Consider the following 18,885-nt stretch of genomic DNA (forward strand, 5'->3'; position numbering starts at 1 on the left):
AAGCATGGTGAGATCAGACATGTGCTTGGATTTCCAAAGCTTCAGGAAACCTAGCAGAGGCATCATAGGCCCATCAGCACCCTCAATGAAACATTTCTTGAGGTTAAGTGCCCTAGTTATCTGCCAAAAGGACTCCTGAATTATTTTGAGCACTGTATGTGAACACCAGAATATAGTCTCACAAAGGCAGGATAAGTGCTGGGAACTTGGCCTGCCACCGGAGGTGGCAAAAATGAAGGCTTCCTGTGAAAATGGACCACTGGGGAGAGAGATAGCTTGGGGTACAAAGAGGTCTTTTTGTCCTGACCTTCAGAGCCCATCCACACTCAATCCTCAATAATTGGCCCAGATGGAGTTGCTTATTACACAGCTGTAGAGGACTGAGGCCTTTTGTCTGCTTGTTCAGACAATGAGAGAGCGTTCTTCCAGCAGGCCTGGGAGGCAGAGAAACCCTCAGGCTGCACTGGGAACTGTGAGGGGAGTCCAGGAACATGTACTGTCATCAAAGCAGTCTCTGTGTTATGAAATCATTGTACTGAAAAAATTTCTAGCTTGATGCCTTTTATCATAGCTACTCTGGAGTTTCACCTATAGAAATACATACACAAAGACATGGAAGTAGGTCCTGGGGTTGAACTATGAGCATAGGTGTTGTCCCTGAGTTACTTTTGCTCAAGAGTAGTGCATTAACCTTGAGCAACAGCCCCACTTCTGGGTTTTCTGTGATCTCTTAGAAATAACAGTGTCATGGACTTTCCTATGCTGGTTGGATTCAAACTCAGATTCTCTACATCTCAGCCTCCTGAGGAGCTGGGATTACAGTCAGCAGCCACTGGCACCGGCCTTTCTTTTCTTCTTCATTTTTTAATCTGGACAATCTGACCACTTAACAGCATCATTCCAATGTCTTGAATTTATAAGTAAACTACCCAATGTTCTTTATAGGTGCTTTCTCTGAGAAGGATTTTCTCTCCTCCTCTTCTCCTCTACTCACAGGTTTGAAGCCAAAAGTGAGAAATGAGTGTCACATGATTTTGGCAGTAAATGTCCACAGGACATGCCAGTTCAGTCACTTAGCATTGAGCTGCAGTGAATTTACTGTCTCAGCACGAGAGGACCAAAACCTGGAACGATCCTCATACTGTCTGCCTATAAAATTATCTAATAATTTTCAGTGTTTTGTGTCTCCAACCTGAAGTATCTAGAAAATAATAGAAGCATCTTCATGTTTCCTTTTTTCTCTAGTACCTCTCGAGATTTAGACTAAGGATTTGTGTGGAGCAGATCCTCGGTGAATCCCTGAGAAAAGCCACTTGAAGTCTCCTCAGGAGATCTCTGTTCAAAGCCAGCCCGAGCAGGAAAGTCTGCGAGACTCTTATTTACAATAAACCACCAGAAAACCAGAAGTGTATCAGTGGCCCAGAGGGTAGAGCTCCAGCTTTGAGAAAGAAAGTCGAGCAGGAGATACAAGCCAGACCAGGCAGGAAAACCTGGCAGGCGCATATGTCCAATTAACCCAGATGGCTAGAAGTGGAGCTGTGGCAGTGGTAGAGTCTCAGCCTTGAGCAAAACAGCTGAGGAACACATAGGGCCCTGAGTTTAAGCCTTGATATGGCCACCAAAACAATTCAAAAAGAGAAGGCCAAGTTTATGTATTAGTGTCCTACCTACTTATGTGTGCAGATTACCTCCCTGAGTGAAAACAGATTGTATGCAATGCTTCTCCTTTTATGTACAGATTTATTTTTCAGATAGGTTTGTTGTACATACTACATCGTTCTCTTCTTTTCAGGCCCATGGCTTTTCTCTTCCACAGTTCCAGGACTGTGTCCTTATATGGTGCACACTTAAGATCTCAGCAGCTTTTATTTACATTTTATTATGAGGCCAAGGCAGGAACAGTCACAAATTAGGCAGGGGAAGAGAAGATCAGGGTTTTTGAAATAACCAGTATTCAGAAAATTAAACTTGGGGGATGTAAAATGATAGCATACTGATGTAGAAACTACCATTAAGAAAAAGATGAGAGGGCTGGGAATGTGGATTAGTGAGGGAGTGCTTTTCCCTGCCATGCAAGAAGCCCTACAGAGGGTTTGATCCCTCTGTAGCACATGCAGAGAAAAAGCCAGAATTGGTGCTGTGGCTCAAGTAGTAGAGTGCTAGAGACAGTGCCCAGGCCTTGAGTTCAACTCAAGTACAAGTAACTTAACATCACCAAGGGAAACCCAGGAAGCTCTTGAACATCTGCCCTTTCAGAAGTGGATGTCAGAGGGTCATAGACTTTTCTGCCCTGGCTGGCTTCACCTTGTGATCCTCAGACCTCAGCCTCCTCAACAAGGGTGATGGGCCTTAGCTACTGGTGCTCTGCTAGGTCAGAACTGTAATGACATTGACAATACAAGTCAACTGCTTATCACAAAGGGCTTGGGGAGCATATTAAGCCTTTCAACAATGGACCTTTCAGAACCCTGTAGGACACAAGGTTATAATGCTAGAGTCTGAGAGGCTGGGCATATGGATCTGCTGAACTTGAACCTTGAGCTCTGACTCCAATTCTGGTGTGCATCAGTGTCAGCGTTCATTTTCCAGAGAATGTTCTCCTAATTAGCAAATAGGAAAAGTAATTTGTTTAACCCTCACTTTTTTCCCATTGTGTGTCTCGAACTGAAGCCTGGGCACTGTTCCTGAGCCCTTCATCTCAAGGTGAACTCTCTACCACTTGAGCCACAACACCACATGGGGTCTTTTGGTGGTTCATTGGTGATAAGAGTCTAACAGGCTTTCCTTGCCCAGGCTGTCTTTGAACTGTGGTCTTCAGATCTCAGCCTCCTGAGTAGTAGGGTTCCACGTGTGAGAAGCTGGCATCTGGCCTATTGTTTTTGCCAGTGCAGGGATTGAACTAAGGGCCTGGGTACTGTCTCCGTGCTTCTTTTTCTCAAGGCTAGCGCTCTACCACTTGAGCACTCCACAGCTTCTGGCTTTTTCTGAGTATATGGCACTGAGGATTCAAACCCTGGCATTCATGCATGCTGAGCAAGCTCTCTACCACTAAGCCACATTCCCAGTCCCACCCTTACAATATTATCCCTCAACTTGCCTATCCTCAAGGAAAGGCTTCTGAGTATAATTCATCTAAAGAAATCCCTATAGGAAGGTGTTAAAGATAAACAAGACAAAGCACATATGTGGGAGAGACTCTAAACATGTGAAGACTGTGACAAATGCCTCCATTTAATCATGTATCATGTTTCAACACTTAATAAAGTATTAATGAAAAATGAGTCAATGACCTAAATTATTGTGTATAATTTTATAATAGATGTGCAAAATGTAATAAATATTATGTGTATAATATACTAATACAATAAACAATAAGTAAATGAATAAAATATAGAAATACAGAAATACAAAATCAATAATAAAAAATCATAGTTTGTAATAAACATACACATGCAATACGTAACATATATTACACATGTACATGAATATTTTTTTCCATTATAGGGACTTAATTCAGGCCCTGGGAACTCTACCCTGAATTTCTTTCCCTCAAGGACAGTGAGCTTCCCCTTCACCTACGGTGCAAAACAGTTACCCGGATGGTGAGATCAAATCCCAGCAGTGGCAGAAATACTAGCCCCAGTTCCAATACAGTGACTTAATTATTTTTAATGGGAGCAGTTATGTTTATTCAGTTCCATACTGAACATTTTAAAAACAGCAGTGTATAATTTTGTGTATCTATTCAGACATCCTTCCCTTACCTGCAAAGTGCTTCTCTGAGCTCTAAATTGTTTCCTTTTTTGTGCATTTTTTGTTGTAAAAATGTTTTATAGAGGGTTACAGTTACATGAGCAAAGTAATGAGTACATTTACTATTGAGCATTGTTGCCTCCTCCTTTGTTTTCCCCTTGCCATCCCTTCCCTCCCACCTCCACAGCTATCCCCCCAACTCCAGCTGAGGTCAGTGACTTAATTTTTTGTTTTTGGCTTGGCACAGGATTTGAACTCAAGTAGTAGAAACTCTGCACCTTCCCTCACATTGCTACAGATTTACCAAGATCCTGAGTTCAAATCCCAGGCTAGGAAAGAAAACTGGCAGAAATTGCAAACCAAGGGGATTTTTTTCAATTTAGTTAAATAATTAATTAATTTTTAATTTATTCTATTTTTTTTTGCCAACCATGGAGCTTAAACTCAGGTTGTGGCAAATATACCTCAACTCTGATTGCCTTAGACTGGACTACAGCCTCTCACCCATGGTCGATCCTGGGATCCTAGGCCCAGAGGGCTTGCAGGAAGAAAAAAACAAAGTGGGACAGCACAAAAACTAGAGAGCTGCAGAGGCCTGGGTGTTTTACGTTATTTTTTTCTTTGCAGGGTGACCATCCTGAGTCTGAATGACACGGCTGCAAAGTGGATCTGAACTGCTATACTGCTATTCCTGAAGGCTTGTGGGCCACCAGGGAAGCCATAGGCCAACCTGTCAACATAGGCCCTGGGTTAAAAACCTAAGTCCTGATACCTACCAATGGCAGGACATCACAAGAGACTCGTTCCTATGCATAGGAATACTGATTGAAAGAGTAGTTCGTGCATCAGTCGAGTCTAAAAGGGGATGTAATAATCCTAGGATGCTGATTGGTTTTAATAGATAGTTTATTAAGGATGGAAAGAATAATATTACTTCAAAGACAGTATAATAAATACCTAGGAGTTGGTAGGAATGTAGGAGCCGTCATTCAGTCAGATAGATGGCTCTGGCACTCTTTACAAATACGTATTAATTGTATACCACCATCTGCCAATCCATGTATCACTGTTTTGGCCAAACCTGGGGCTCCATCTCAGTGCCTGGGAACCACCTCACAGCTTCATTGGCTAGAGGCTGCCGTGTTCACCCTTACCCATTCATGAATTGGGCCTGCTAAGCCCGGAGTTCGGATCCCAGCAGTGCCAAAAATTTAATCTTGGAGTAAGAAGCCGAGTGTGACACATGTTTTCCTTTTCTGAGAGAGTCCTGGGTGTCAGGCATGATAGTGAATACATCTACAAATCTAGATGCTATGTGATAGGAAGTAAACAATGGAATAAACGGTATAGGTGTCAAAAGAGTCAATAAAATAAATGGTAAATAAATGAATAAAACAAGAAATTAAATGAATAACCATACCAAACATGATATTGTCTGACTATATGGAAGTATAAACCCTGTCTTTAAAATGTAAACAAAATGTATATAAGGAGTGTGTTTTCCAGGACTGAGGCTTGAATTCAGGCCTAGGGAACACGACTGACTTTCTTGGCTTCAAATATTGTGTGATTTCCCCTAGCCCAACAGTGCTGCTATTTACCCAGACCTTTAGTTCAAATCCCAGGCCTGGCAAAAAAATGGCACGAACTGCAAAACAGGGAGATAAATAATTGTCTTTTTAATTTTTTAAATTGTTTAATTTTTTAATTGTTTTAATTTTTTCAATTTAATTTTGTTTTTGGCCATGCATGTGTCTTGAACTCAGATTGTGACAGCTTTGTCTCAGCTTCCATCACACTAGCCTGGCTACAGCCTCCAGAACCAAAGACAATCCTGGAATCCTAAGACCCGATGTCTGACAGGAAAACAAAATGAAAATGACACTAAAACAAGCCATGAGCCGCACATGGTAGGCCGTTTCTTGGCTTTGGTTCCTTGCACGGTGACCATCCTAGGTCTGAATGACATGGATGCCACGCACAGGTGACCTGTCATTGCTCAAGGCTAGCGGACTGTCAGGAAAGCCATAGGCCAACCCCGCAACACAGTCCCTGAGTTCAAATCCTGGTCCTAACACCTACCATGGCAGGAGATCCCAAGAGACTCCTGCCTGTGCATAGAAATTCCCATGGAATGGTATCCAACTTATGATTGAATAGTTCGTGCAGCTGTGTGGACTCAAATTAGATGCAATAATCCTAGGACGCTGATTGAACTTAATTAATGGTTAATTAGGCATGAAAAGAATAATATTCCTTCAATGGAGGCATAATAACTACCTAAGACTTGGTAGGAACATAGCAGATATCATTGAATACTAGATACACGGCTCTGGCACTCTGTACTAATATGTATTTATTGGTGTACTACCACCTGCCTATCCATGTATGGCTATTTTGGCCACACCTGGGGCTCGATCTCAGAGCCTGTCAAAAATTTCATCCTGGAATAAGAAGCCAATTGTGACACCTGTTTTCCTTTTCTGTGAGAGTGCGGGGTGTCAGGCATGATGGAGAACAAGTCTACAAATCTAAATGCTATGTGATAGGGTGTAAACAATGTAATACATGGTTAGGTGTCATCACAGTCAATAAAATAAACAGTAAATAAATGAATAAAACAAAAAGTACAATGAATAACCATACAAACATAATATAGACTGAGCACCTGTCTGGAATTTCAATCCTATCTTTAAAATACATGTAAGGACGATGATTCACATGGTTGGGGCCTGAATTCAGGCCTAGGGAAGAGGCCTGACTTTCTGATCTTCAAGCATAGAGAGCTTCCCCTTCCCCAGAGTGCAACAGAGTTACCCAGACCCTGAGTTCAGATCCCAGTCCTTGCAGACAAAAAATAGCACACATTCCAAGCCAGGGAGCTTCATTAGCTTTTTTCATATTTTTTTAAAGTTCACTTGGCCTTTATTTGATACATTTTGATTTTATGAGAGTTTTTAAAAAAGAGGTTTAAATGCTTATATTTCAGCATAGCACAATGGTGTTTCCATTTTGACCATTTGCCATGAAGAGTGAGAATGAAAATGAGTACATCATTCCTCCCTAGAGGGACAGTAGATGTTATTTCTATTTAGAGTTATTTCTATAACTATAAACTCTCTGCAATTGTATCATGTGAGTTTTCCTCAGTGCCTACCACAAAATACACTAGGGAAGTCCTCATACCACAAAAGGTTGGGTTTCTGAATAAAAACTCACTTCTGTGAGGACAGTAGGTACTTGTAAGCATTTTGGGAATAAAGTGAATCATAAAATGAAAAACAAAAACATTGGGACTGGGATGTAGCTCAGTAGTGGAGTACTTGCCTAAGGAGCATAAGACCCTGGAAGAAAAGCAAGACAAGTTTCGTAAAGCTCAGAAGGTTAGAATTTTATGATCTGTATGAACAAACTTCTTTCTTTCTTTTCTTTTTTTTTTTTGTCAGAGGTGGGGCTTGAACTCTGGACTTGGCTACCTGCCTTCAGCTCTTCAACTCAGGGCAAGTGCTCTACAGCTTGAGCCAAGGTGCCATTTCTGGTTTATTGGAGATAAGCCGGAGTACCGTTTCCGGTTTATTGGAGATAAGAGTCTCATGGACTTTTCTGCCCAAGTTGGCTTTGAACCGCCATCCTCAGATATCAGCCTCCTGAGTAGCTAGGATAATAGGCGTGAGCCACCGATGCCCGGTGCATGAACAAACTTCTTAAAGATTGATTCTTAGGAAAGAAACTTGGAATACACTTTTAATAGAAATAATTTATAATGTCATGGTTAAAGCACTAATTCAGAAGTATTTATTCATTGGCTGGTTTCTTAGTTTATTTAAAGATATATATATATATACATATATACATTTTTAATATATATATACGTATATATTATTAAAACATAACTTTGTAGTGTACCTAAAAGCATATGTGCTCATGTAAAGTTATACAACTGCACAAGCTTGATTTTTTATTTTCAGTTTTTTGGTACCATAAATTAGGTGGGATGTGTGTACTGTTGTTTTGTTCTCAGTTTTTGGAGGATTTCTCTCTGCTTTCTTCCTCTACTCCCCTCTCTCTGCACTTGAATTGAGCTTGCTCTTTCTTAGCTTGATTGTTCATGGTTGATTTTCTACCACTTCAGCCATACCTGTAGTCTGGCTTTTTGCCAGTTAATTGGAGATGTCGTCTCTCAGGCTTTTCTGCCTGGATTGGCTTTGAAACTTCATCTTCCAGTTCTCACCTCTTGAGTAGCTGGGATTACAGATGTGAGCCACTGGGGTGCCTAGGGATGAATTCAACTTTGGATGTTGTATTCTTTCTGTGTTTCTAAGCATGGGATCATCTACTATAGAATTTCTGTGAATGTCCTGGGTCTGAAGTAAGATATATAATACATATGCTACTCTGTGTAGTTCTCATAAGATGTAATCAGTTTAATAAATGTTATAAGTGTAATAATAGTCAATATAAGAAATAAATGAATGAATAGTGCAAAAAATAAAATAAATACAAAGTAAAATAATAAGCGGTAAACATAAGTATGTATATATTAACCGTTATTTCAAATGTGGATGAATATTACTTTAATAGGGCTGGGGATTGAATTCAGGCCTAGCGAACAGGCTTGAATTGCTTGTCTTCAAACACATTGAGTTTCCCCATCCCCCACAGTGCATTACAGTTACCCAGATGCTGCGTTCAAATCCTAGGCCTGACAGTAAAAACAAATGCACAAATGCCAAGCTGGGGAGCTTCATTAGTATTTTTACAATTTTTTTTTTCCGTGGGACTTGAGCTCTGGCCTTGGGCACTGTCCCTGCACTCTTCAGCTCAAGGCGAGCGCACTACCACTAGAGCCACAGAGCCACTTCTGGTTTTATAGTGCTTTATTGGAGATAAGAGTCTCATGGGTTTTACAGCCTGGGTTGGATTTGAACCACAATCCTCAGCCTCTTGAGTAGCTAGGATTACAAATGGGATCCACCGGTGTCTGGCTATTTTTAATATTTAAAAATTTTATTGATTGATTGATTGCCAATCACGGGGCTTGAATGAGGTTGTGGCAACACTGCCTCAGCTTCCAGCACACTAGGCTGGGATAGTGCAGCCTCTGGACCCACAGCCGATCATGGGGTGGTATGCATCAGAGGCTGACAGCAAAACAAAAAGAAAACAGCACCGAAAAAAACGGCGATCTGTGGATGGTCGGCGGTTTCTTGGTTTTCCTTCCTTGCATGGTGACCATCCCGGGTCCAAATGACACGGGTGCAACCTGTAGGTCGCCTGGCACTGCTGAAGGCTGGCAGGCTGTCAACGAAGCCATAGGCCAACCTGGAATCCTAGTTCCTGAGTTTGAATCCCGGTCACGCCACAAAGGGCTGTGGAGACTCAGAAAATATTGCCTGTCCATTGGAGCATCAGAGGAATGTGAACAATGTCATGGTTGGATGAGTAGTTCATCAATCAGTCTAGCAGAAAATTAGACCCAATAATCACAGGACACCGACTAATTTTAATTCATAGTTTATTATGCACTAAAAGAATACTATTTCTTAAATGGAGTCCTCACTAACGACCTGAGAATCCATAGGAGGTAGTATGTGTCATTGAATACTAAATAGACATTTCTGGCAGTATGTAAATATCTAAATTTATATTTATTTGTATACCATCATCTGCATAGAACATTTTTGCTATTTTGGCCAAACCTGAAACTTGTTCCCAGTTCTTGGGATCCACTTGGCACCTACATGGGCTAGATGCTGCCATACTGAGACTCCTTCATGAATTGGGCCTCCTAGTCCCTCAGTCAATGTCCCATCATTGCCAAAAGTTTCTTCCTGGTGTAAGATTCCATGTGTGACATCTGTTTTCCTTTTCTGTGCAAATGCTGGGTGTCAGGTATGATGTACATATTATGTCTGCAAAGATACATGCTATAGAATACATTGGAACAAATGTAATAAATGTTATAGGTGTACTCACAGTCCAGAAAATAAATGCTAAATCAATCAATCAATCAATAATAATAAAATATAATGAATCACTCCAACAAACACTATTTAAAATGAATATAGAGATATAACTCAAATATTTAAAATGTCTATAAATGTTATGTTTTTCAGTACTGGTGCTTGAATACAGGCCTAGGGAAGAATTGAGAAGTTAATGCATGATTCGCATAGGAAATGATAGGCAAGATCTTATTTAAGACTGCATGAAGTGTGACAATAATACTTTCATTCAGAAAATCGAGGCATTGGGAAAGATCCAAGAATCGGTAGTCACATGAAAGATAGGGTTCCAACACAGCTCACCACATCTCCTGCTCTAAACAAACAGGCCTTTTAGCATATTAATTTCAGCTTATGAATGGATGAATATGGTGCTCCACTCCCACCCCAGTATTAGGTCTCAGGTCCTTGGAATGGCTTAGCTCCTTAGTGGCTCACAAGCTTGTGTGCTCATGTGGACCAATTTGGCAGTTGGTTCTGCCAGTCCCTGAGTTCAACTTCCAGCACTGCCAAAAGGTTCATCCTGATGTGAGATGCCAAACCTTGCAGATGTTTTCCTATCCTGTGCAAGTCCTGGGTCACAGCTAGTATCTAGAAAGCATAGGCAACTCTATACACATGGGAATAGGTTGTCATCTATGTGAGCACAGTTATATATGTCATCCTATACTCAATAAAATACACAATACATAGATGAATAAGACACAAAATAAAAAGATTAACTATACTGAAAACAAGGTGCATACCACACTTGTATGTAAATAGAGACCCTATGTTTAAAAGGGGTGGACTTGTCCAGTACTGGGGCTTCAAATCAGACCCAGTACCAGGTCTGACCTTTTAGTCTTCAAGGACGGTGAGCTTCACCTTCCCCCACAGTGCAACAGAGTTACCCAAACCTGAGTTCAAATCCCAGCTCTCACAGTAAAATGGCACAAATTCTGATCCAGGGTTCTTAGTTCATAGTTTTTTAATTTTTTTTTTTTTACCTGACCAGGGCCTTGAACTCAAGTCGTGGCAACTCTGCCTCAACTCTGATCATCCTAGGCTGCAGCCTCTGGACCCACAGCCTGTCCTCCAATCCTCTGACCCTGGGGCTTAATGGAAGAAAAAAAAACCCACGAGAGGAAAAAAAGCAGTGGAAGTTCCACTTGGTACTTTTATGTTTATTTTCCTTTGCATGGTGACCATTCTGGGTCAGAACATGGCTGCCTGCAGAGTGAAGTTGACCTGGCATGGCTGAAGGCCTGCTGGTTTTTGGTGGAGCCACAGGCTAAGCAGACAATGAAGGCCCCGAAGACGAAACCCAGTCAGCCCTGTTACGATGAAGTTATGGCTGGAGATCCTGGGACACTTGTTTCCGGACCTAGGAAAAGTCGTGGAATGCAGTCAATCTCATCCTTGAATGAGTATTTCCTGCTTGATGTGAGTAGGAAATGATAGGCAAGACTCATGGGGTATCGATTATTTTTAATGAAGAATTGATGATGCATGACCATAATCATCACGAAATGGAGGCATCGGGGAAGATCTAAGCATTGGTAGTCACAAGGTAAATTCCATCACAGGTTGCCATCTCTCCTACACTTTAAAACCATGTACTTATTTGCATACTAACTTGCACTTATAAATACATGTCTATTTTCCCCCTCCTCCCAATCTCCTCTTCCCAGGGCTGTATCTCAGGTCCTGGGAGTGGCCTACCTCCTTAGTGGCTCACAGGCTGGTGTGCTCACCTTTACCAATTCACCAATTGGGCTTGCTAGGCCCTGAGTTTGCATCCCAGCACTGCCAAAAGATTATCCTGATGTGAGAAGCCCATCGATCCATCTGTTTTCCTGTCCTGAGAAAGACCTGGGTCTCAGGAAGGACAGAGATTACTACATAGGCAACCCTATACCCAAGGGAATGGGTTGCCATCCATGTCAGCACAGTTATATCTGTCATCATAATCAATAAACTACACATTGCATCCATGAATAAGACACAAAATAAAGAGAACGAGTACACTGAATGCAAGATGTCACCCATCCATGTATAATAATATAGATCCTGTATTTAAATGATGAATTCATGACTATATTGGTCCCCCCTTCCAGAGCTCAGTCTCAGGACCTGGGTACATCCTAGCTCCGTAGTGGCTCACAGGCTGGTGTGCTCAAATTGGCCCAATTGGTGAATTGAACTCAGCTAGGCCCTGAGTTCAAATCCCAGCACTTCGAAAAGATTCATCGTGATATGAGAAGCCCATCGATCCACCTATTTTCCTGTCCTGTGAAATCCTGGGTTTCAGCGAGGATGGAGAATGCTATATAGGCAACTCTATAGCCATGGGAATAGGTTGTCATCCATGTCAGCACAGATATACCTGTCACCATACTCAATAAAATACACAATACATCCATGAATAAGACTCAAAATAAAAAAAGATAAGTACATTGAATGCAAGATGCATACCACACTTGTATGTAAATAGAGATCCTATGTGTAAAAGAGGTGGGTTTGTTATTTTTGTCCAGTGCTTGGGCTTCAAATCAAGCCCTGGAACAGGCCTGACATTCTAGCCTTCAAGGATGGTGAGCTTCCCTTTCTCCCACAGTGCAATGGGGTTCCCCAGAGCTGAGTTCAAATCCCAGCTCTAGCAGTATAACAATTTGAGATCTTATCTAGTGTGCTTCATTCATTATTTTTTAATTTAATTTTTTTGCCAGACTTGGGGCTTGAACTCAAGTCATGGCAACTCTGCTTCAGGTCCGATCAACCTAGGCTGCAGCATCTGGACCCACAGCCCGTCCACAGACCCTCGGATCCTGGGGCTTGTTGGAAAAAAAAAGCCGCGAGGGGAAATAAAAGCAGTTGGAAGTTCCACCTGGCACTTTTTCATTTATTTTCTTTTGCATGCTGACCATGCTGGGTCCAAACACGTTGGCCTGCAGAGTGAAGGTGACTTGGTGTGGCTGATGGCCTGTTGGCTATCAGAAGAGCCAGAGGCCGACCCAGAAACTGAGGCCCCGAGGTAGAATCCCAGTCAGCCCCCATACATTGAAGGAATGGCAGGAGATCCTGAGATTCTCGTTTCCGGACCTAGGAAGAGTCATGGAATTCGATGGATCTCATCTTTGAATGAGTAGTTCTTGCTTGATGCTAGTCGGAAATGATAGGCAAGACTCATGGTATATCGATTATTATTAATGAAGAGTTGATGAAACATGACCATAATCATCAGTCATGAAATGGAGGCATTGGGGAAGATCCAAGAATCGTTAGTCACAAGGTAGATTGGATTCCATCACTGGTCACCATGCTTCTCTATACAAATATGTACTTATTTACATACTACCATCAGATTATGAATGGATGACTATTGTGCTCCCCCTTCTCCCCCCCTCCCTCCCCCCCCCCCCCGCGGGGCTCAATCTCAGGTCCTGGGAACAGCCTAGCTCCTTAGTGGCTCACAGGCTGGTGTGCTTACCTGGACCCATTCGCCTCTTGGTCCTGACAGTCCCCAAGGTCAGATCCCAGCACTGCCAAAAGATGAATCCTGATGTGAGAAGCTAATCGTTGCAACTGTTTTTCTGTCCTGTGAAAGTCCTGGGTCTCAACTAGGATGCAGTATGCTATACAGGCAACTCTATATTCATAGGAATCAGTTGTCATCCATGTCAGCACAGTTATAGCTGTCATCATATACAATAAAATACAAAATTCATCCATGACTGAGGCACACAATAAAAAGAATAACTACACTGAATGCATGATGCATTCCACATCTCTATGTAAAGAGAGATCCTATGTGTAAAATAGGTGAGTAAATGATTTTTGTAAATTCTGGGGCTTCAGTTCAGGCCCTGGGACTAGGCCTGACCTTGTAGTCTTCAAGGATGGTGAGCTTCACTTTCCCACACAGTGCAACAAAGTTACCCAGACCTGAGTTGGAATCTCAGAGGTGGCAGAAAAAATGGTGAGAATTCTGAGATACGGTATGTTAATATTATTATTATTGCCAAGCATGGGATTTGAACTCAGTTCATGACAACTCTGCCTTAGCTTCGATCACCTCAGGCTGGCGGGCTCCCATGGGCCCGTAGCCGATCCTGGGATCCTAGGCTCTGAAGCTTTGCAGGAACAAATGACAGAAAAATGACAGAAAAAATGTCGCAGGATGGATTTTTTATATTTTCTTCTTTTGCATGGTGACCATCCTGGGTCTGAATTACACGACTGCAAAGGGTACTTCACCTTGCATTGGAGAAGGCTAACGGCTATCAGAGAAGCCATAGTCCCATGCGGCAACATAGGCCCTGAGCTTGAATCCTGGTCCTGACACCTACCAGTGGAGATGATCCCAAGATACTTGTTCCTATGCATGGGAATAACAATGAAATGTTAGCAAACTCATGATTGTATGAGAAGTCTCTGCGTGCATTGTTCTAGTCCAAAATTAGATGCAATGATCCTAGGATGATGATTCATCTTAATGAATGGTTTATTAAGCATGAAAAGAATACTATTCCTTCAATGGTGCATAATAAATACCTAAGAGGTAGTAGGAATATAGTTGATGTCATTGAATCCTAGGTAGATGTCTCTGGCACTCTGTACAAATATATATTTATTGGTGTTCTACCACCTGTCTATCCATGTATGGCTATATTGTCTACCCCTGTGGCTCAATCTCAGGGTCTGGAAATTCCTTGGCAGCTTCATTGGCTAGAGGTTGCCGTGTTGACACATCCATTCAGGGTCTGAATTGGGTCTTCCAAGCCCTAAGGTCAGATCCCAGCACTGCCAACAATTGCATCATGGAGTAAGAATCTGAGTGTGATACCTGTTTTCCTTTTCTCTGAGAGTCCTGGGTGTCAGACATGATGGAGAACACATCTACAGAAGATGGTGGAGGAGAAGCTGGAATCTGAACAAACTCTTGAATAGAAAGCAGTTTTAGAGTTCCAGTAAACAGTCCTAAGCCAGAGAATCACACCAAGTGTGCCATTACAGGACAGAGAGTTAGTCAACAGAGGGGAAGCCAAGGAAACACACCTGAGCGCTTGCCAGCAGCTGCCGCTGCGGCGGCAGGGTCGCGGCGGCGACAACCGCCGAGGGGTCATAACTGAGACACAGAGAGTCCGGGACGAAGGAGCCAAATGCAGCGGACGAGCGGATTCTACTCAACACCAGCAAGAACCGACAAGGAGCTGACATCTTCATCCTGCAGTTTGCAGACCAGAGATGACCCAGGATACAAGACTCGTCGTGAGTAGAAGTCCGACATCCTCACTCCTTCTCAGGGAGCAGAGGAGGGAAGGCCACCCCTCCCCCCCAGCACTGGTGATCTCCATCTTGGATACTGACAAAGCTCGGAGGAGCTGCTAGCTCCAGCTCAGACCTTGGAATAAAGCGAGTCAATTAGCAGGTCACAAGAACTTAACGGCAAAGTGACCTCACAGACTCAGTTCCATCCAGGGAAAAGTCACCCAGCTCAGGCGCCAGCCATTGGAGTGGCTCTCCTCACTGGGAAACCAGAGCCAGAGGCTGCCCCTCCCTCTAGCAGCCACCACAATCAATTGAAAAACAGAAACCCTGAGAATGGCTCCAGGCTGGGCGCTGTGAGTTTTTTCACAAAATAGCCCCAGGGAAAAGCTACTGTTTGTTGAAAGGCCTAAACTCTACCTAGAACCTAGCCTCATCACTGCATCCCCCTCTTTTGTGATTCTCAAAACAGATCACCCTCCCAGTAAACTAACCTGGGAGGGGGATCTCAAAATCTTGGGTAAAGCAGAGCATTTTTCTGCCTGTTCCAACAAACTGACTTAAGAAACCAATCAAGCCACAGGACCTGAAGCTGACCAGAGACTCCAACAAGAGGCTGGTTACAGACAAAAGGGAGATACAGGATTCTTCCCACCCCTCCCAAAAAAAAAAAAAATCGAAGAACTTTTTTTTTTCTTCTTCTTCTTCCTTTTTTTTTGTTTTTTGTTTTTTGTTACCTTATATATATATAAATTTTTTTTTCCTTTTCTAAAACTTTTATTAATCTTTAATTTTTGCCTCTTCTGAAAAAATAACGGTTTTCCAATAACTTTTTTTTTCTCCTCTTATAATTTTTATTTTAGGAATACGTGAATGTGCGTTTTCCTTTCTTTTCTTGTCTTCTTTCTCTTTTTCTTTCTTTCTTAATTATCTTTTTGTTTTTTGTCTAGCTCTACTGAACTTCTGATCTTTTCTTCTCACTTTCCTATCCTTTCCACCTTTTCCTCTCTTTTGTTCTTCTTTATGTGACTTAACTCTTGTCCTGCACATCCTCAGATAAACCCGTAGTTAACTAGTAGACCCTATCCCCCATTGTGTACAGACTTAATCCACAAATTTATTACTCAATTCAAAACCTCTGAGACCTAAATTCATTAATAGCAGTACTACCTCTTTATACCTATATAATATTTTAAGCATATTTTAAAGTTTTTCACATCTCCTCTATGTCCCTCCCTTTCTCTCAATATATTCACATTCCTCTCTAAATAGATGGTCGTTTAATCTCTATAATAACATTAATTTTTACGTTTCTATTTTTTTCTGGTCTCTTTACATTCCCCTTTCCCTTTCTTCTTTTTCTCTCTCTCTCTACTTGCATCCTACCCAACCTATTTCCTGCATTGTGATTAGGACATAGTTAACTCTCCCTGTGCCTCCCCACACCAATCTATTCCTATTTTTTACCCACATCTCTCCCTAACCCTAATAATTTCTGGTTTTCCAAATTCTTCTCTGCGGTTCGAAGTCCTTTAACATATAGTTGTTTGATGTCGAATAGATGTATCTGTTGAACTAGATTGTATCTGTAGACTATTGACTGTACAAATGCAAACGTTGGTTGATGGTTGCCTTAGGATAGTGTTCTAGCACAAAACTGGTGCTATCTTCATCTCAAATGGGCAGAGTAAGCCGGACAAACACAAGAAAAATGGCAGATCTGGATATCTCAATTCCCAATCTTGATAATCAGGGGTTAGAACAGATAATGAATAATCCAGAGGAGAGTTCCCAAATAGCTCTACAAACACTGCTGGCAAACATGATAAATGAGAAGTTTGACAATGTACAAAAGACTCTGTATGAGCGTGATAGGGAGAGAGAGGAGGCATCTCAGAAGTTTATACAGGAATATCATAAGCGTGAGGAAGCTCCTCAAAAACTGATACAGGATTTGCGTGAACAACTTGAGAATACTCAAAGAGAAAGGGAGGAATGGCGTGAGCAGGCTGAGAACACTCAAAGAGAACTACAGGAATCCCATGAATGGGAGGAAGCTAATCAAAGAGTAATACAGGAATTGAGAGACCAGGTAGAGAACACACAAAGATCACTAAAGGCATTCATGGAATCCATTAACAAAGAGCTGAAGGAAGTCAGGGAGACCACAAAGGGAATGCTGAATGGAACCCAACAGAAGGAATGGGAGTCCGAAGAAACCATAACCAATCAACTAAGTGATTTGAGGACAAACACTGAACACCAAATTAAGGAAGTAAAGAAATACATACAAGACCTAAAACAGAGCTTCAACAAAGAACTTGAAGCCATCAAAGCTGACCAATTAGAAGGAAAAGAGATAAAAAACAATGTAGAGGGTCTTGACAGCAGGTTAGACCATGCAGAATTGTGAATCTCAGGGATTGAAGACAGCCTAGATATTATAGAGAAAGAACATACAACCATCCAAGACAAGTCCAAGAAGTATGATAGATCTATCCAACACTCGGAAGATACCACCAGAAGGCCTAATCTAAGGATAATGGGTGTAGAGGAGCACCTAGAAACAGAAATTAATGGTCTAGGAAATTTGTTTAACAGGATCCTAGCAGAGAACTTCCCAAACATGCAAAAAGATAGGCCTGTTCAGATACAAGAAGCCTTTAGAAATCCAAATAGACCAGACCAGAATAGGACATCCCACCGTCACATTATAATCCACACAGGATCAACACAGAACAAGGAAAAGATCCTTAAAGCTGTCAAGGAAAAAAGGGTAATCACTTATAAAGGGAAACCAATTAGAATCAACTCAGATTTCTCAGCAGAGACAATCAAAGCAAGAAGAGCCTGGAATGATGTATGCCATGCCCTAAAAACAAACAACTATCAACCAAGAATACTGTACCCAGCTAAACTCTCCTTCATAACTGAAGGCCAAATAAAAACCTTCCATAGCAAAGAAAAATTGAAACAATACATCTCCACCAAACCAGCCCTACAAAAGATTCTTAAAGATGTCCCACACATAGAAAACAAACAAGACTGCAATAAAGGCCAAGAAACTGCACCCAAACTGAGAATCCAAGAACCATATGAAGAACCCTGTTTTCGCAGCCCCCAAGAAGGTAGATAACATGGCAGGAACTCCCAAATACCTCTCAGTCCTATCTCTTAACATTAACGGACTGAACTCTCCAATTAAGCGACATAGACTGTCTAGTTGGATTAAAAAACAAGACCCTTCTATCTGCTGCCTTCAGGAGTCACCTATTGCCCGTACAAACACATTTTCAGTGTTAAAGGCTGGAACAAAATCTACCAAGCAAACGGCCCCCATAAACAGGCAGGAGTTGCAATCCTAATATCAGATAAAATAGACTTAAAATTAAAATTCGCGAGAAGAGATAAAGAAGGTCGCTACATAGTAATTAAAAGATCTCTCCTTCAGGAGGATATTACAATTCTAAATATCTATTCGCCAAAAAATGGAGCACTCAAATTTATCAAAGAAACACTACTTTCCCTCAAATCCCATATAGATCCAAAGATCCAAAGACACACCACTCTCCCCACTAGATAGATCAACTCTGCAAAAACTCAACAGAGACACCGCAGATCTAAACAGCTGCATAGATCAACTAGACTTAACAGACATCTACCGAACATTTCACCCAGCAGCATCAGAATACACGTTTTTCTCAGCAGCACATGGAACGTTTTCTAAAATAGACCACATTTTAGGCCACAAAGCAAACTTGTCTATATTCAGAAACACTGAAGTTATACCTTCCATTCTCTCTGACCACAAGGGAATAAAATTAGAACTCAACACCAAAAGCCACCAAAGAAAGTCCGGTATCACATGGAGGCTGAA

The sequence above is a fragment of the Dipodomys spectabilis genome, unplaced genomic scaffold (assembly GCF_019054845.1).
Source record: "Dipodomys spectabilis isolate Male_0828 unplaced genomic scaffold, ASM1905484v1 ptg000742l, whole genome shotgun sequence".
In the NCBI taxonomy this organism is placed as follows: Eukaryota; Metazoa; Chordata; class Mammalia; order Rodentia; family Heteromyidae; genus Dipodomys; species Dipodomys spectabilis.